This window comes from Megalops cyprinoides, chromosome 3 (genome assembly GCF_013368585.1).
Source record: "Megalops cyprinoides isolate fMegCyp1 chromosome 3, fMegCyp1.pri, whole genome shotgun sequence".
Classification (NCBI taxonomy): domain Eukaryota; kingdom Metazoa; phylum Chordata; class Actinopteri; order Elopiformes; family Megalopidae; genus Megalops; species Megalops cyprinoides.
The window spans coordinates 6,419,557-6,440,851 of record NC_050585.1 but is presented as its reverse complement, the minus strand read 5'-3'; positions in this window follow the sequence as shown (position 1 = coordinate 6,440,851).

Sequence of the window (21,295 nt, the reverse complement as noted above, 5' to 3'; positions counted from 1 at the left end):
TCAGTTGTAGTTTTACTTGTCACTTGCCAGGGGTGGTGAATTGCTGTTTTGTGGAACAGACATTGCTCTTCCTTTGATTTATTATGTCTTGTGAGGTGACAGGGATAGCCTGCACATTCCTTAGCCAAGGGTGTCCTTATTTTTTTATTATTAGCATTTTAGGGGGCTTCATAGATCCCAGCAGCAACATCTGTAATCATAGCATTAACCCAGTGGACACATTAAAGGATATGTTTTCCTGTATGCTGACTTCAGGGACCACATTTGAAGCTCTGGAGAGCCACATGAAGCCCTAGGGCTGTAGGTTTTTATCCCTGTGTTTTTGGGTTGACTGGTCTTCATAATGATAAAAAGTAGATCTGCACAATGCCTTGTATCAGAAGAGTATTTTCTCTGTTATTGAGAGAGAGGTTCACTGGCTAACTACCTAAAACACTTGCAGATAGCATTCTTGTAACACAGTCTGCATTCTGCTTTGCGCAAGTCTGCTATCAATTACGTAAATCACCCAATCAGCAAAGGCATCCAGCCTGTGGGGGCCTTTTTCAACTGTACAGTGAGCAGCGAAGGTGAATGATTTATAATGTTATGTACGTTGAAAGTGAAACATTGAAAGTTGTTGTGTCAAATTTTGTTAACTACCCTGACAGCATTAGACTTACATTAGACCAATTTAGATTCGCTTTATTTACTTAAATTAAACTCTTATGTAATGGTTACAGTACAGCCCCATAAAAGACAGGAGACAGTAACATACATATTTATAACTCCATATATGCAGTTTATGAGTGTAGTATGTAGTGTATCGAGTGTGTGTAATATAATATAACTATTATAGCCTACACTGTAATTTGCTTTTGTGGTAGCTCTAATCAATTCTGTGCTTACTTGTGTAACAATTTAATTAAAATATGTGATAAAAAGAGTTATAATTATGAACCAATTATATTGTAATTATAAATTCTTTAAAAGGTCTGTGTAGTGTATATCTGTGTATATGTTTAACATTTATTTCCAGTAGTTACATATTTTGGAATGTTTGTAAGTTTGAAAATTGTCAGCGCTTTATATGAATTATAAAGTTCCTTGCCCCTTGGTAGGTCATACTAACTAGAGGTAGATCAATGTGCTCTGGTTGAATGACTGTTAATTGTTGCTAATTCATGTTCACACTAATAACATGTTATTTTGGGTTTTACTGAAAACATCATGCACTTTGAAAGTGGAGAAGATTGTAATAAATTGTCCTTGTAATGGTGCCAAAGCATCAATGCTTGAAATACATGAAGAGTAGAAATTTGAAGAGATTCATGATGACCATCCTTTTCTCCATTCTTTGCTTAAGTTCTGTCTACACATCATTCTCTCTTTTACATATTAATCAAGACAAATCATGGTGGTATGCATTAGCTTGATGCAGATAACAGTAAATAATAAAAGCTTTATTCAGAGGTTAATTTAGTGTGGGCAATGGTTCCAGTAAAGTCTGAGATGATAATTGAAATTCACAGGCATTTCCTGGCACTGATGGACTTGTTGAATTCTCCTCGCTGTTGAGTAGTGAAACCAATTTCATAGTCAGCGAGAGATACTTAAGATAGTGACTGTGATCAAATTGTGTCTATGAAATGACCTGCAGGGCATCCAGTAAGCAGCTCTTCCTTCACATCATACGAAAGCAAGAGACTCTGCAGTACATGCACATACATGTCCACATTTTCGCATTCTTTCACAAGGTTCGGATTCTTTTTAGGCCTCCTACAATCTGTTATTGTGTTTGCACCACTGATTACCAGTTGCAGAAGAAGAATTACCTCTGTCAACCAGGAGCAGGCATCTGCAGTAAAATGATGAAATAACTATATGCAATGATTGTACGTGAGTGTGTATCTGAAAAGCTTGCATTTGGTAAGGCAATAAGAAATTCATCAAAAATATTTAACATGACCAACAGACCTTTAATAACTTCTTAAAAAAGGAATCTAAATAATGTCTTAAATGAATAAACTGGCTTGTCAAATAAATTGAATTACCTAATGTATAAAATACCGTCCAACAAATACTATGTAGATGCTCCATCTGTAATGTTGCACTCATATTTTCCTCAGTTGCAGAATGCTGAATGAAAGCGTTTTCCTCCGTGGCAAGGTTTTGATTAGATATGTGGACCCTGTCTTCTGGGACGCCAGACTATCTGCTTTTGGAAATGAGTTTAAGATAATTTCATCTGCCTTTGAACGTGTTCGGTGAGGCAGGGGAAGTTTACCTTTATCGTGTCTAATGTTTCCTGTTTGTCTGTTTGTCTGGATGGCTCATTCCTGCTCAAGCTCACTGCTGAGCTGCATCCAAGCAACAGCAGATCCTGAGCCTGGCTGAAGCGCCTTTCTAATCAAAAGGCAGAGCGCTGGGACTATTTCCTAAGGCGTGCCACAACAACCAAGATGCTGGCAGGCACCGAATGCTTGATTTGGAACTGCACCACAATAGCTTTGAGTTTATAGGATCAATGTCTACAATCCAGGTCAGATCACTTGTCGGAGATGAGAGAGTGGAGCGTAGCCATTGGTAAGCGGCCATCAACAGATCTTCTACTACACTTGACTGAAAACAGAGATAATCTGAATTTCCTTCCAGATACCTGCGTGTCTAAAACTCAGTCCCAGTGGAGTTTTGCGGTTCAACCCCAAAATGAACAGGTAATCAACATGACATTTGTCACCTCTAATCATAATGTATACTGCATGACTGGCAGACAGGTGAAATGCACAGCCTCAAAAGCTGTGCACGGATGACAGCTGTCACCATTTCACGGAAAAGAATGTGTGAAGTGTGCAACCATGCTAATGCAGACATTGCAGAATGAATGATGGCTTGGCAAGTGCTTGGTTAATCCAGCTGAGCACTTTTCCTAACGTCCATTTTTATATACTGTACATGTTGATTTTTTTTTTTTTTTCAACAATACTGAAAATAAATGTTGTGCTTCACTCAGATGAGCATTCTAAGTGATAAATCTGAACTATTAGGTTAACGGCTCATCATTTTCCAGGGAGCAATCCTTGGGGTCTTTTAAATGAGTGATTTGGTAAGAAATGTGAGAAGGCTCATGGATGGACATTTTCACAAACTCCGGAGGGGCCAGATGGTCCAAGGCAGCACTCTCGTTTGTAACCTTTTGTCCTCGTCCCCTCACACGGGGGCTCTTCGATCGGGCCTGTGGGGGTCTCTGTCTGCCTCTGCGCCACAGGAGCGGAAGGCATATTAATACTGGAATTTGAGAGAGCTGAGCATCGAAAACAACCAAGGCCAAACAATAGGGAGTTGTGAAGTACAGGGGCACTCAGAAAAGCCACATCCATAAGTTAAGCCTGAAAGCCCTCAGCAGCAGTCATGAGTCACTTGGTGAACAAACTCGCTTGTTTTTTCGAGGGCGTGGAATTTTTCCTAAACATTAAAACATAAATGTGGAGCAGTTGGGTTTGCTGACAAAAATGACTGAAGGGGGGGGGGGGGGGGGGGGACTCTTTATAAATATAGTGAGTGTGTGCTTAATGTTGTTTCCACAGAAGTAGTGATTTCTCTCATATACATACTCTTTATATACAGTATTGCTCATAATTTCAGTACACAACTTTACCTGCATTCAGGGATGAGGACACAACATGTCTGGTCCTTCTGGACTTTGTCAGACAGCATTTACAAGAAAAAAATGCAGGGAAGTGGTCCAATCTGATGTGGAGCAAACAGGGGTATGGCTCTTATCTGCCATTGGCTGAGAGCAACTCACAGGTGACATCAGAAAAGGCTATTAGTCCTGACTTTCTTCTATGAAGAGGAAGACTCCAACCTCACTGACAAATTATATCAGCAACAGAAGTAGGATGCTAATGACTGCATTTTTACATCAGACATAACCTGTTAGAAAGAGAATGCAAAACCTTGTGTGTGGAGTTGGCATGCTACCATGTGAGAATTTTATTGCTTAGTTATACCATCATTGTTGGATCATTAAACTGTCACAGCCTGAATCAAACACCCCCAAAGAGACACAGTAACTCAAGTTTTCAATTGCTTTAGTTAACCACAGGTTGAAAGGACACATGGCAGTTTATATTGTGTTGCTGGCCTACTCACTTTATAGACAGCTGAAAATGTTATTAACACTCAGCATTAGATCAAATGATTCTTTTAAACACAAAACCTTCAGCTTTGAATATAAATTTGAGATGCTTTATCTCTTCGTTTTTCAGGTTAGAAATTTGCCCTGGGCTTTGCGTTAAACTTATCTTTGCTCATTGAGAGACAGTTGTGGAAGTGGAGTCAAGTGGTGACTTTTTTGTTACAAGACTGCACCACTGGGGGATTTCATCTCTTACCAGGTTATTTTATATTTGGTTGTGAGACTGCAAATCATTGCCTGTGGAGCAGTTCCAGTTAGAACTGTGAAGTACTTTAGTCATCTATTGTAGCATAATTAACATAAAGACTATTCTCCATCCACATTACAGCAGAAATTTGCAAAAACATCAATTAGGTTCAAACCTACAAATTTCTCGTCTATTATTACAAGCCATTTTCATGAAAATATGCTTTCTAAATGTATATAACTAAGGTGCTTTGTACCATTGTGGTTAGACTTGTAATCAAAATGGCCTTGTTCCAGGGAGGGAGCTCTCTGCTTGATGTCATTACCACAACATACTGTATAATTAAACTGTGCACATAATACAGACATCCTTTCATGACATCAGTTTCCACAATGTCCCTTGCCACTGACCCCTACTCGCACACAAACAAGAAAACCTCTCTCACCACTGTGTCACTGTCAAAAATACACAATATTTTTCTTCAGTTTGTTTGACCATTCAGCTTATGACTATGTTTAAAATAGAACATCTGCAATACTCGCTTGAGGTTTTTCAAACTTATGGGGAGAACTCCATAGCAGTTAGATTGAAAGCCCCCTTGATATTTTGGCAGGTTTATTGTGAATTCTTTAGATAGATGTTTGTCATTACTGCTCTCTCAGCCTCCAGAGTGTTGAAAGCCAGCTGTTAAATGTGAACACTCCTTGTTGATCATGCCCCGAATGATAAAATGTGAATAGATTACATTTTAACAGCTGTATCTGTGAACAAGGATTGTCTTTAGAGAAGTATAAATAACTGTTTCAATTTGTTAAGTCATTTTGTGTTCATTTGTCTTGTTATTGATGAATATCTGGACTTTACAGTTTTTTGTGTTGCTGAGATGAATTGTGCACATTATTTAGCGAAGTTTAATAGAACTGTTTAATCTTTTTTATAGGCTGCACCATATTTTGCATTTCCTTTGGATAGGAAAGGGTTCTGTATGTGACATCATTAAAGACAAGAGTGGTGTTAATGGTTGCCAGTGCCATCAGCACCTTCCACTCTCTTATAATGACTTACAGTAATTGGACACTGAGCAGGCAATTTGAGAGTGCTGTGATTCAGGACTCAATTTTGCTCCTTTATTTCATTTATTTGAAGTGGAGCTTAGTCTTTCAATCTGGTGTCTTTCCACTAAACTTTATCACGGTCTGTAAAAGGCAAAATTTTGTTCAAGGGCATCCCATTTACACTAACAAGTGAAAACCAATTCAGAAAAATGTATCAAAGACTTGTGAAATTCCATTTTAGGGAATATAACTAACAGCAAACACACAGGATTTATGGTGTCACAGTATGAACAAAGAGGAAAGGACATAACGGCCCTAGGAAATTAGACTATTTCATGACCTTGAACAATTAATGGCAGACGGTGACATGACGTTAGTACAAGATCCTCTTTGGGTGCTTTCTCAATATAGGCAGACCTCTGTTGTTATAGAATTATTATTATTTTTTAATCACCTACCAGGTTTGTTGTTTACAATAGCACTGTAATGTGATTAAAGCCAAACAAAAGTAGTTTGCTGTGGATCCTTTAGAATTGATCTGATTTATGCTGGTGTCTGTTTCGATGTCAGCAGAAGGAAAACAAGAAAATGAGTTTCTGTCAAAAGGACAGTTCCTTTGCAAGCGAAGGGCAGATTAAATAAGCAATTTATGCTATGCAGCATAGAGCAGCATCACCCAACCTAGGTAAGAGGCAGTCTTGTGTTATAATGGTTAGTGTATTGGAAAGCAGTACCTCAGGGGAGAAAGATGGGAAAATGGTATGTACGTGTCCAGCTATTTTGAGTTTAGAGGAGGGTATTGGCCTCTTTGAACAATGGAGAACCACAATCACCATTTCAGAACCTCACCATCAATATTTTATGATATGTCAAGGGAGATGAAAAGTCTGTGGAGAAAGACAGCTGTGGAGAGGTGAGATTTCCTGGTGAAGAGCCAACAATGTAGACAATTTGAAATGAGACCCTTTCCTGCTTTAAACGGTGGCAGTGTGACACAGGGCCATGGAAGTTGGAGCGTAACCAGAAGGTTACAGGTTCGATTCCCTGGTGGGATGTGAAAGGTGTGTGTGCAAATTCCTAAATTCTCGCACACCTCAGTGTGGCAAGCTTGGTAGCCATGTCTACATTCCCTTACGGTGTACCTTAACCAAGCCATGTCTACAGAGTATACCGTAACCGAAGCTGAAAGCGGTCCCTCTCGGCTCGCTCTCTTCGTTTCATCGTGATACTGCGAGGGACTTTAAAAAACAGGATGGATGCAGAGGATGGAGGGGGTGGCATTCCATAATTGCTATTTTCAGTATTACAGAACCAAATTGTAATGAATAACAATTCCATTTAGAGGAATGCAAAGTACTCTTTAAGCAGCAGTATTACTATGGGCAGAGGTGCTGATTTAAGCAGCTGCTGCATTCTGCTGGTTTGCTGCTTCAGGGGTCTGCAGAAAGAGAACAGAGCAACAGAGGCATAGCTGAATGCTGATTAGTGGCGGTTACACTCTCACGGTCAGGGAGACATCAAAAGTAGTGATGTAGTTAATTATCTGCCCAGCATTTAGCCCTTGCTTTCTTCAAATGTGTGAATTTACATATTTTGAATGGACTTATTGTTATTTTCCGACCACACCTGAATGCTAATTACGTATTGTTTAATCGCTACCAAACCAGGTGGCATTTGGGTATTGCTAGCTGCCGGCAATGATCAATAAAGAAAAAGCGCCTGCCTGTAGCATGCACAAAATGATGTAGAAGAGCAGCAGTAGTGGGCTAGTTCTGAACCTGGCTTCCACACAGCCCAGTGTTCAAAACGTCAGTTTCCTGCACACAGGAGATGTTGCTCTGTCGTGTTGTCTCAGCTGCAGACGTGTAGGGGTGTATGGAGGGACGGCTGAACTCTGACGCTGCATGAGTGTATCCAGAGGTCAGGCATACCTGGAGAAACTCAACAAAAACACAAATTACTGGGTTTTGGTTTTCAGCAACTCATAGGCATGTCAGTAGAATCCAAGCACGCTTCAGTGTGGCCGCTGAGAACAAGGCAAACATCCAGCCATTTAAATAGATATATGGATAAAATGATGTCAAATTAGAAGTCACCAGAAAATTGTAAATGACGATAAGAGTAGCCTCAATTTTGATTTGTTAACCTGGACAGCTAAGCACAACAATGGAAGACAATCGTTTTGTGCGTGTCCTTAAGAAGCCCTTAAGTCTGTAAGTAAAGATTGAGCGGATGCTATATTTTTTCATGCAGTGCTGACAATGTAGGGTCCTCGTGCTGCCCCTGTCATTTAAATGTTTTGAAATTTGCACTCAGCATTCCTCAGCCCCGGGTTCAACATGGACAGTATGGTCAGGAGGTTTTAGCTGTTGCAGGCAGGCATGGTATTGGTTAATTACTCCTGTGTGCACCACAGACCCCTTAGTCATCATGCCAGAAGGTTTTGTCTTCATTTCTATTGATGCAGGGCTGAAATGATTGCTCTCCTACCTCAGGGACCCGAGTGGCTATATGGTACATGCTAAATGTAAAGATTTTATTCTGACTGTTCCTCCTATGAGCCAAGAAATAATTTGTAATAAAGATCTTGTGATCCCTACTGTGAGACTGAAAGAAACTAATGAAACACTTGGTTGTTTGTTTCTGCCTAACATATTGTTTGTGTGACATACAGCAGACTGTGAAATAATATGTAATATTATTTGCATCACAGCCTCTGTGAAACTTACATACTGTATAATGTTTTGATCAAACTAACAGGACTACTGTAGGCAAGCACTCAAATCTTCACACACCACAATTCCGTGAGGGATCTGGTGTTAATGAGAGACACATTGTCTAAACGAGTTGGGAACTGTGTGCCACGGTGCTGTTAGCGGTACCGAAATGAAACAGATGTGTGTTGACTGTCAGGGCAATGTTCAAGTCAAGTGGCATCTTAACATGCATACAAATGGCAAGAATTTGTCAAGAATTACTCTCATCCTAGGCAAAGGGACATTCTAATACCTGGTTTGTACATTTCAACAAGCATTTTTTAGGAATGGGCCATTGCCTGGAATAAAGACACTCTGACTCAGTAGCATAATGCTTTTACTCAGCAATATACTAAAGCTTTTCCTTTCATTAGTCACTTATGGTAACATATGCATTTACTTCTTTCAGTGTCACTGAATCAATTCCGCTGAGACCACACAGGTTTAAGTGTGAACCTAGTGATTATGTACCCTGTTATTTCTGTCATAATATTGAAAAAAATAGGATTTAAAGCAATGTATAGCTTTTTAACAGGAACTTTTAATATTAAAGCCACCCCCCAGATTCAAAGTGCTTCCTGCATAAATCATGAGCCTTCTTGACTGTGGTACTAGAAATCAGCATGCAATTCAAATATTGTTATTAAAGGTTGGTATGTGGGCGTTTTCTGGTCCTCAAGATTGTTACAAAGGGAATCGCAGAGACCGAAAGTGATTTCAGTTTTGCAACTGCGTTAAGACATTTCAAGCATTTGTCTTGACTGAGTGAAGATGAATGTGCTTTTCAGCAACAAGTTCAGCCACGAAAATCCAGGAAACCTGCTGTCTGGAGGAGCGAGCAAAGGCTATGCATTTCTTAATTCAAAATTAAAATTCAAAAACATCTCAAACCTCTCTGTTTTTTTTTTTTTTTTTTTTACTTTTTCTCACCCAAACAGCGTCTTTACAGTGTCTGGTGCTAATGATAGGCAATATTTTACTGTTATACTAAATTACTTTTGTTTATCATAATCTGTAAAACAAAATAAACACGTCGCTTATACATGCTTGTTCTTTAATTGGGCAAAACACAAATACTTTACTGCATCTAGTTTTTATCGAGACATTCGCTGGTATACAGCTGCCAGCCAGAAATACAAATGTTTTCGATTAAAACACAGTATAGTACTTAGACTCATAATGGCTCTTGCCTCTTGCGCATGGTATGAGCCACAAAAGAATACCGCACAAATGAGGTAGTTGTGCATTCAAAGCAAGGGGTGTGAAATGAAATTGAAATATCCCGTGTATGAACACATCCACAGGAGTGCTGATTCTCACCATGCTGTTTCACCATGGTTTGGGGGAAATAAAGGGCTTTATATAGTTCTCATCATTATTTTTGTGCATGCACATGGCAAACAACATTAGGAGGAGCTTATTTTTTTCTCTTGCTCCCAGCAGAATGTCTAGCATTCTGTTACATTATTTATCAGGGCATTGTTAGCACACAGAGCTCTCCCTCCCTCAATGTGGTTGTCATGCACCAAAGACAAGCAGTCAAGCGTCTGTCATGTTTACCAGATTTAAATCAACATGTGATTGCCTCGAAGAGTCAGAACAAAAATCAACAGATAGGACAGAATGTAAAATTGCACTCGGGTGTGGATGCCCAGAGCTTGTAGTTCACATGCCACATAATCTGTCCATAAAAATCTCTCCCTACTTAATCATGTTTTTTTCATGGCCATAACCTTGAAGAACCTGGTTAAGACCTCATTATACAGGACTGAAAAAGAGTTTTGTTAAAAGCACAGGGCCTTGGTTATATGTCAGAGGGACTTGTGTCCCAGAAAACCACATTGGTCCTCTGGTCCTCCACATGGACGTCTGTAAATTAGTGACATCGTTTTAAAAAGGCTGTCGGAGATCCAAATGTTTCAAATGCAAATGTTCACTTCAGATATGGCATCTGGCTTCTGAGACTCTGAAATTAAATATTGGTAATATTTCACCAAGACAAGCTGCTGAACTCTTCTACTTTGTACGCATTTGAAACATGAGGCGTTTGATGGAGCCTTGGGTAGAATTTGAAGTAAAGTGCTTTGAAGAGTTAAGCAAGGTACCAGGCTGCAGTGCTTCATTTGGTCATTTTTACTGAGTTTCTATGTAATACTTCTCATTAGTTCTTACCTTTTAACCTTGAGGCCTTGGTGGGAAAGGTTGTTGATATCTGAAAGCTGGAGGACAAATTTAAAAATCACAGATACTGAATCTTCAGAGTGTTCTTACCAAAGGTCGGTAGGAAGTTTACAGTGTCAAACAATAAAAAAACTCTAAACCACTCTTTATGTTGGAATACTATTGCTGGTATTGAAGCCTAAAAAATGAACCCCCACTCATGTCAATATATTACCATGGTTTCACATAAGGCATGTCCTTAATAAGTGTAAAATCACCTTTAAATTGGCTATAAAAAATATGTTACAAGATCTACTATACTCTATGCAGAGTGATTATTGTGAACACCTTTAAATGATCTGAAAGGGTTTGTTTTCCTCCAAATCTATCATTCTGCCTATACTCAGACTTTATCTTAAAATTTATCTTGCAAAACCTAGTGCTATCTGTAGCTTTGTAAACACCTGTAAGATAGATTACAAGGGAATACTTGTTTCACCTATCTACATCAAGCAGAGTACAAGGCACATCCTTATGAAGATGTATTTTTGACAAGAAATCTATGTTAAAATATAAAAGAAAACATTTCTTTCATCCAGAATGTTGAAATATGATGTTATCGATGCATGTCACCTCAACGTTCCGTAATCGGCAGTCTGCGTGCTCTAATCCTTTGTAGGGCACCGCTGTTGTATCTGGGCAACCACACATGTCTATATCATGTTGTAAAATTGGATGATGTTTAAAAAGAGAAGAACTGCAAATGTCAAGGCCATGGGACAGGTAAGGAAATATACAAATTTATACAAATCTAAAACTAAAATACCTTGCAAAAGTAAATGCCAAGAAACGTGGTTTGATAGTGCCTGACAGTGCTGAGCCAAGGAAGATATCCCTCTCCCACTTGCTGTCTCTGCAGCCACCCCCCCCCCCAACCCCCCCCCAGCACCTAGCCCCCTCCCCACACCCCTGCTGCGGTCTGTGCGCCTGCATGTCATCTGTTTTACAGGGACGCTGACCAATCAGGGGTCAGCGCTGACCTCACTCACCCGCATCGCCCATGCTGCTCGGCTTTATTACGCCCTCGGGACCTCATATGGCTGGAGCAGCGGCTGTGAATATCCTCACCAGGTTCAATTTCAAGTCTCTCTTACAGCTTTGCTGACAACCCCCCCCCCACCCCCAGCCCCCACACCACCACCATGTCCACTGTGAATTGTTTGAGTCTCACAGGAGCTCAGTGAACAAAAAAAAATTGACTGATTGGTTAATTAGGTATGATTGGCCACTCCTCAACCCCCTCGAGCTTTAATTAAGACCGGCAGATGCAACAATCGTTAAAGCTCATCTTTCTGAGGTAAGCCAAGAAGACATTGAAGAATGGAACCTGATGTGCTATTTCTCATTCTCTGTACTCTATCAAGTGTCCTTTGATAGATATAAAACACATTGTCGCGGCCGCCTGAATGAAATAACAGTGAGTAACAAAGCAGGATCAAAGTGTGTGTTGATGTCTACAAACTGTTGAAACTTCAAAATCTGTCAAATATAGTTGCAAAATTTTGAAAAAACATACTGTTTTTGGAATACAAAGAAGGGATTTATTCAATACATGTTTTCTTTCTTACCCAGAAGAACCAGGTTGTTAATATATAATACACATAGGAGCAGAAGGAATTGCTTTTATGTTTAAGTGGTATTAGTTGGCAGAAAGGTGTTGTGGCTAAGAAAGGATTCTTAAAAATGCAGCGAGGATGCAGCGAGCCCCCTCTCATCTGAACGAGAAGGACCATCCTGAAGTGCAATGTTCCTTTCTGTTTCCTTTCCAGAAAAGTGCCAAAGTGGAGACCTTGGAGTGTTAGAAAACTGTCATGCATTTTACCACATGACTTATTTATACAGCTTTTTTACTTAGGCAACTTGAGTCAAGTAACCTCCCAAAGTGTACAACAGCACTACTTCACCTGGAACTTGAACCAGCAACCTTTGGGGTACAAACCCTGCTCTTTGCCACTGTGCCACACTGCTGCCCAAACAATTCACTACATACCTGCCTCAATGCAGAAGTCTGTTGTCCACAGGAGTGGATGTCATTCCTATAGTCATTCAGTATTTCCAGCTAACCTCTGAGTGTATGTCTGTCAGCTCACCCCCTACTATGGCTGTGATTGCTGTGTTGCTTTGCTGAAAGTGTGAGGGAGCTCGTTTCCAATGGCAGTTATTATCTCCATAGTGCTTACAGTAAATGCGAGACATCATTATGTCCCTATCGAATCTCATTCAGTAATCAGCTGCCAGGTGCTTTTCACAGCAAGGGAAATGAAACGATCATGGCACAAGGGGAAGGAAATACTGACTCGAGTCCCCCACCCCTCTATCTCTAGGCTGCTGTGAAGACAGCGGATTAGAAATGGAGGGATTCAGTCGGGCTCAGTGCGATTCTGATTGATCTGGAGCATGATCAAAGCCCTGTCCCCCCACTCCCACCTTCCCCATCATTCAGAAGGTTTTCCAAGCCCCACCCAACAAGCTGCTGTCCATCTCAGACAGGAACCGGGAGTTTCAACACGCACACGGAAGTTTTTTGTTGTTGTTTCTCGGCAGACCGATTTTTTTGGGCGTCCGCATTTCCTCTGTGATCTTTGTAGCAGCGGCTTTGCTTTTTAAAGTCATGTCTCCGGGTCTCAGAATTGCCTCATTAGCCTTTTCAGATCAACTTTAGCCTTTAATTTCCATAATGAATAAAGCCACGAGACACTCTCCCGCAGCACGCCCTGGTGCTCCGTGTGCCCTCCGCCCGGGCAGAATTATTTATAATCTGCTTTCGGCGACAGAATGGTAATAGCCTGCATGCAAATACGGCACGCGGGCCAGATCCAGATTTCACCACACACGCATCAGTCTGACAGTGCAGTGACAATAGGTGGTACAAAAGCTCATCGGCTGAGTGATGCAGCCCCGGTGCTGGCAGACGCATTGTCCCCGGTTTCATTTATGCAAATGCGTTAGTCTCATCCTTCAGCACAGGGGTGACAAGGACGGCATGTCACCCTCTTCTTATTCAAATATTTGTTCCTCTCATCACGGAAAGCAAGCTGGAGCTCCTTTCATTTTTTTTTTTTTGTTTTATTCCAGGGATGTTTTTGGACAGTGCGGCAAGCCAGGCTGGAGCTAGAAAGTGATTACATTATCTACTTTCTGCATGAATGTGTTTTGTGTGGGAAGGTGGTTGTGTGTGGAGTGGGGGTGTGGGGATTGGAGCGGCTGGCCGGTGCTGTGGACAAAGGCTCTGCCATTAGTGTAGTCGACTGTGGCCCAGAGACCATCTAGTGAATGTCAGCATATTAACAAGCTTATTGTGAAAACTCTTTCCAGCCAATATTAGGGAATAAGGCTGTGATAAAAGGCATCATTTTTACCCGTTTTTACTCCTACTGTCTTGTGCTGATCTGCCACACAAATGCTATTGAGGAATTGCAATTCACTCCTCACCTTTTATGAGATAACAAATGGAGGGCTCTGCTTTGAGTCCATGTCACTTTCAGTATTTGTGTTCTTGTTTCAATTTTAGCAGTGGCCTTAAAAATCGTGCATTTGCAACCCAATCGCATAGTCTTGTGACAGCGTTTGACAGCGCAATTGTCAGAAGTTAAGACTTGGCCTAACCTGTCTGTCTCTTAAGAGATTAAGTTTAATGATTTTTCCCCTCTTCTTCAACATTTCAAATCATTGCTTGTCTTTCAACCTTACACAACAGCAGGCTGTGCCAGTCACAGATTACAGAAAGGCGCAAAGGCAAACAACACATCCAAATTGGTAGACATGATATGGCACGTACAAGCACTTTATGGTTATATAATATGGTGTTTCATAGCTAAATATTTATCATCTTAGAGTCAAGTAGTACAGCTTTCAGACATCGAGCCATGTGATGAGAGCACAGGAAAAAGTTAAGCCACTGTCTTTGAAAGTGGAAAAAGTTGCAATTCAATTTTCTGAGATCAAGCCAGTCGTGCATGTGGAAAAATTGTGGCAATTATAGCATTTCCCAATCAATTAGGGGAACATAATTCAATTCACAAGGGTTCAGCAGCCAATTTATTTTGTTCATATTAAATATGGCCACCTAATCTAGCGGCGTGGTTTGCCTGCATTTACGTTTTGTCATCTAATCTTGTAATGTATGCTGCTCTATTCATTTTCTTGAATGCTCACTCCACTGAAAATTAATCACTCTGGGTTCCATCTGTAAAAGGTGACTAATTAAAAACAAAGGGCCCAGGACTTCTTTCACTCCCGCAGACAGGGCACAGGGCCCGCTGAAGGCAGCCGGTGTGTCCGGCGCTATTTTGATTAATGTCCCTGTCATCCACCTTCTCTCCCCTAAGATCATAAACGTCCCCTGGTTATCCACGTGACAGTAGCTGTGAGTATTTCGGCTAATTCCTCTGATTAACTGACAGAACCTCTGCATCGTGTTGCTCGACCCTCGACCCCAGCCGAAGTGCTTGGGGGAGGGGGGGGGGGGGCAGTGAGAGTGAGTTCCTGCTTGCCTCTGGGCTGACTGATGTTCTCTCTGAATAGCATGACTAACAAGCAGTCTGCTGCAGGGTGATGCCGGTGTACATGAGCCATAAAATGTCGTGAGGCACCAGGCACGTTCTTACAGTCTTGGATTACGAACACCGGCTCCGGTCAAAATATTATTGCAGTGCAAATGTCACACATGACCTTGAATATTTTTTCAGAGTGATGTTGTTGTCTGGTTTAGCTTTGTATTCAGGGAGTAGGTTTCACCTAAATAGCAGAGTTTAGTCATAGAGCCAAGGAGCGAGACATGAGTATTTGGTGATATGATCAAATTTCCATGTAAAGTCCTGTAATAGCTCCAGTGGAAATGCACTTGCAGGTAATTCAATCCATGAAGACTTATAGATACCAGCATTATCAAGGACCAGACCCCTGCCATCATGCACATTATGTCACAGGTCAGTATCTAAAGGCAGTTCTAAAGGAAAAAAATGCCTGAGTGTCAATTGTAAGCTCTGGCAATTGCAAGCTGTTCCTCTCTGTGACTTCATCGCTGAGAGAGTGACCCCCATGCATTGGACAACAATTCCTCCTTGCTTATTGTGAGGATTCGTACAATGCATCGGAATGTGTGAGCGTGATCTGAAACGCTCCCAGCAGAAAGCAAGTGACACGGTCATTTTCGGCTGCCGCATTCTTACGCGGGGTAACTGCCAGGAGACGCCCCAATCTACAATTCCAGGTCAGCAGATTGTTAGAGGGTCAGCTAATCTTAAGTTTGGGAAGTGCATTCATTTATTCAGTGCGGACATTCTTGCGCCACGCCCTGCAATGCGTTGTGTGTGCGGGGGTGCATTATGCAATAGTCACCAGCGACTGGAATGCAGCAGGTGGGGTGCCTCTTGCCCATCAGACCCGCAGCAGTTGCACGGTGAGCTGCCGAGGCCGACACTGGAACACAAAACATTCCTTTGCTGCTCACACAGACAGCCTCCTCCGCCCCCAGCTACCTTTTAGGCCATTCGCCGTGACTAATTCCAGAGGCTCAATATCACAGATTTTTGGCTGGGTAAATTCTGTTGGAGCAGCAGCCTCTCCTCCCCAACCCTCTGCCCTCCGTTTCTGGTCAGAGGGCAGATCTCCTTCCAAACTCCCACACAGCCAAAAGGTCATTCCATTCTGTTGGCATCAGGGCAGGCGGGGCAGCGCACCCTCTTTTTAAGGGATTCATCATGCAGTAATGTGCTCTCCACTTTTGAGCTCCATCTTCTCGGCGTGGCCAGATGAAAGCCAGAAGCTACACTAAAAGTCAAAATTACATTTCTCTTTGCAAGTTCATGCTACACTTTGTTCATTCCTTGTTCTCAACACACAACAGAAGTACTTCAAAGACAGAGCTGTTTCACACCACTGTTGCTGCCACTGCAGCACACATTGTGCTGGAAATAACAGTAATTTTGTGTGTACATGTGTGTGTGTGTGTGTGGGGGGGGGGGGGTGCAATAACTGATTCATTCTAGATTCTAGATTCATTCTAGATTTTCACTACAAATGACACAGCTGTGATGTTAATATTTTTGTTTTTAATTTTTTTTTTTGGCTACGCACAGAAAATTCAACAATGGATTTAACCTGGTAGAAAATATATTCAGATAGAATGCATGCCACATTTCAATTTAGCTTGACCGTGCCTGTGTTCCTGGGGGACTCTGCTGCAACTGCTGAGCCTTTAACTGCTGATCCTGAGTTCTCCATTACAACTTTGCTCTGTTTTAACAGGAAGATAATTCATGATAAACTTTCGACATAGCACTTGTTTTCTCAAGTAGTAAAAAGTGTGAAGTTGAACAAAACAAATCTAAGTAGCTAAGTAGCAGCATGTCATACGCATCATATATATGTGTAATATGGAGGACATGTGTTTCCATTTGTTTGCATGCTGTATATATTCAGCTCATTCACAACGGGGTGCTGTCAGGAGAATTTCTTTCTGCACGTACAGTAAATCATGTTTAAACCATAGGTGGGATTTAAAATAAACACACAAAACAACTGTACTTGCTTAGAGAGACCGGGCTGTTCTGTGGGGTTTTTTGAGCCACTGCAAAAGAAAAACACTTCAGCCTCCACTGCAGAGTCCATTAATTCTTAACAAGAATTCAAAGAAGTGCTCATGCCAGACACCATACTTTGCATCTTCGCATAAAATATCAGACTTTTTCTCAAGGAGCTGTAGTCAGGCAACTTTGTCTTAGAAATGAGAGAAAAGTTATTGAATATAACAATGGTGATTTCCAGCTAATTTCACTTTTCATACTGCAGACTGTGAGATTCTGTTCCAATCATTACATTGCTTGCATAGTGCAACCAAGAAACAAAACATTTTTATATGTATTAATGGTTTATATCTATGGGACCTGAAAACCTCCCAAGTTACATTATCTTATATGTAATACCACATGTAATACCTGCCTGGAGCATGTTGCCATTATATTTGCTCTTAAACTGATAGACATTCTCAACTGTCCAATAAAACATTATAAATAAGCAATAGCAATAGAAAAATCTCAAGTATGGACTGTGCTATTGAAATGGTTGATATTAAACAGAATTAGTTTGATTGTTGATAATATCTTTTATTAACATAATCGGCAAGATTTGCTATTTCACTTTAAGTTGTATTAAGTTACATATGTGGAATGTGCTGTGATGATCTTATTGGGACCCGTGTGATTTACTTGTCTCAGATCGCATTCTGGAGTCTGTCATTGCTGTATCGCTCTGAATTGGTGCGGATTCATGACAATCTATGTTCGCTGCATGCCCATGTGGACTCTGGTTGTTGAGGTTATGAAAAAAGTGGTTTCACCACTTAACAAAATCAGCACCATCAGGGAAGTAAAGGTGACTCCACTCCAAAAGCTGCTTCAAGCTGGCGTGGCTAAGCAGGTCTTGATATTGGTGAAGTATAGATAAGGTGAAGTGCTTTAAAAATACTCTCCCACAGGAAAACATGAAAGCTTCAACGATAGCCTGAGCTAACAATGAGTTTACTTCCTGTGTGTACCCAGCTCAAAGTCAGAGGCTTGTTTTTGTTTGAAACCTGACTACAGGGTGTTTCAAAGTTCTTCAAAAAAGTGAAGAGAACACATACAATATGAAAAGACAAACTAAGCCACTCTGTTCAGTCATGTTGGTATTATCTAACAGTACATGATTGTTCAAAGGAACAATTTCAAAAACATGACCTAGTCTTCTCCAAAATGCATTTAATTGGTGAAAGTTAGCTTTCTGGTTTGTCCTGGCCTCGAAGAGAGGCAATGAAATGCAGGTAGCGAGGTATGCAAGTGCTTTATTTTCTTACAGAAAAGGAATAAACTATTGCAGGCTTAAAAAATACATTTCATACCCAAAATGTACTTTTTCAGCAATACAAATCTGTGTATGCCTGGTGTGTCATGGAAATTTGTTAGAATGTTCCGGAAATGTTTTGGAATGTCTTTGCTCTAAGAGGGTATGAACCCTGCCTGTTGTCAACTGATAGCCCACAGATGTGCGTCCACATGAGGCGAGCGGAATACTTGCTGTTCTGAGGATCTCAGAGGTTGGCGGGGACTCCCATCTTCCCAGTGCCACCCTACAGTCAGCGTCCGCATAGCGACAAGAGCCACATTGTGTTCCTGCGGTTTGATTGAGATCCTGTCCCGTCCACTTAATGGATCTCAAAAGCCCTCCAGCAGTTTTTCAAACAAAACAGGGCTTTAACCCTGCCAGCCTTGGTCACATTCCAAGCAGAGGTCAAAAATCCAGCTTGCCCGAATTCCCCAAGCCCAAACTCATTTCAATTCAAAGGAGAGCCCTTCACTTCCACCGGGTCATGAATCAAAAGAGGCTGTTTGTGGGGGAGTTCTCCACACCCCTGACACTGTGTATATTCATGCACACAGCACAACACAGGCGTATGTTTTCCAGTTCTGTGAAGAATGTGAAAAATCCTTTACCTTTAAATTAGCATCACAGAAAATATGTTACTGGTGTTACTTACTTACCCTACCTGAAAGGAGTCAGTTATTTTCACAATCTGAATCTATTGAAAAGAACCTTCTTGTGTCTTCCTGAGACATTTAAAAAAGAAAGATTTGATACATGTGCTTTTAAGCTAAGTACAAGAATATCCTGAAATAGCACACATTATACACAATAATAGTGCTCCAATATTATTGCCACATTTTTGATAGTCAAAGTTTAAAGATGTAAATGCTCAAAGTTCAGGTGTACAAAAATGTTGTTTTTTAATGAAATCAATTATGAAACTTAATTTATAGTCTTTGCCTAAAACTAAAAAGACATTAAGGCAGAGTTTTAGGTTTTTTACCTGAAATAAATTAAATTTATGTTGACATGAAGTACCAAAAAGTGATATTCTGGGACAAATACATTTGGTGCTGATTTAATACTTTCCTTAAGACTGTTTTTACAGGCACTTTCAAAATGTGTCATTAATTGTAATATGTTAGTATTACGCAGTATACTTGGCTTCTGTCAGAGTGAACAAGTTAACTTGTGGTTGGGCTTGAATAGTGTTATGCTCACACTCACTGGTCTGGCACTGTTGCTTGTTTAAATTAAATGGATACACTTAAGTTCTATTGCGATGGAATTTGCTCTAGAGAAGAGTGTCTGCTAAATGCATGTAATGTAATGTTGCATGACTGTTTATCATAGTTTAATTGCATACAATACAGTTTGAAGTGAAATTTATATATTGGCTTAAGAACATGCTATGTGATATAAACATTTATGATGATTGGTGCATGTGGCTATCTGCTTTTATGCAGCTATGTTCAGGCTGCTTATGAGGAATAGCTATCATAAAGGAGAAAATCACTCTGTATTTAGATGCATAACTTCAAGTATTAGGTTAAAGGCTAGATGGAGTCTGGTCAGAAATCATTTCTGCTGCAAAACAAGACAGCAAAATGAGCTCAATCCATGTGAACCTTGTAGGTCTTCACAGTCATAAACAGCCTCTGATGAAAAAAAGTGATATGATCTTGACATATTGTATAAGGATAAGGTGGTTTAAATTGATTTTGGGTTCTGCATTGAATTTGTCCCCTGTGGTACAAGAGAGAGGGGATATAAGTCAGGAAAGACTGGTGCAAACCACTAGCCCTCACTGACTAATCCCTGAGGACCAGAGAGGACAATGTCTGTTTTTGTACTTTGTACGAATGAAAAAGGAGAAAAATCTCTACAGTGTGTACTGTAACCGAAAAGGATATAAATCTTTAATCAAACAGTGTCTTATCTTAAGTCGTGGTCTGCCTCTGGCCTTCGAAGGCAAACTATATCAAAGTACCCTGCAGCTCACTTGGTAAACTTTATTTTCTTGAAAATGCAGCTTATGAAAACTATTCTATTCTATTTCCAAGTTTCACAATACAGTGTCGTGGAGCTACTCCTTTTGAAAGCAGTTGATTTGGGAAGGGAATGGGGCTTTTTGTACACAGAGAAAACATTGAAGATCATATGTCTGCTATACCGATTCCAGGATTCTGAAGATCCTACAGATAACTAAACACAGTAACAGGCAAGCTTAGTTAATGGCGTATTGCAATTTGATGCAATTTTAATGCAGGAATCTCCTCTTGATGCAGCTGCTGTTTAAATGCTGTCTAAAACACAGATCTTGAGTGTGTTGTCAGCAAACATTGAAGGGAAATTGAGCTCCATTAGAGTGTAAAGTATTTGATAACGAGATGGTATTGTTCAGAGAGGGAGAGAGCAATATCAGCCTGTATTTCCTTTCTATGCTTACGTAAGGCCTTTTTGTATTTACTCTCTCCACAGCACAGTGACCTGCTGTAAAAATGTGTGTGACATTCGTAAGGACAAACCTGTGGCCCTTGAGTAAGCATTTTCAGAAACACTTCCCGGGACTGTGCAGCATGACCCTAAGATCAGCCATGTCAGTTTCCTCTGCAAAAACATCAGAGCGTAAATGTGGCTTTCGGCTGCGGCCATTTTGGAAAATGTTACAGGCGAAAGAAAGTAATCCAAAGACCTGAATCATCAGTGTTCATAAAAGCCAATGTCTTCTTCTCATTATATAAAAAAAAACAGCAACGCAAGACCTGCGCAGTTCATTTCATCGATAATCTAATAGTAAGTACCAAGACATAATGTTCTTAGTGGAACACTTCGTAAACTCAATGCTCTTAGCGACTGCACTCTTACCTCTTAACCAAAGCGCCTTCCAGGCAAATCATAAATTGGGGGAAACATTAACATCAAATTGAAGGTAGATGGTGGTGTAACTGCCACGCTTCATGTCTAAAGCCTTCTCAAATTACACTTAGAGCGGAAGATGAGTGGTTAAAGACAAAGCCTTGGGTGACTCCTTTTAAGTGCTGCATTTTCGGCT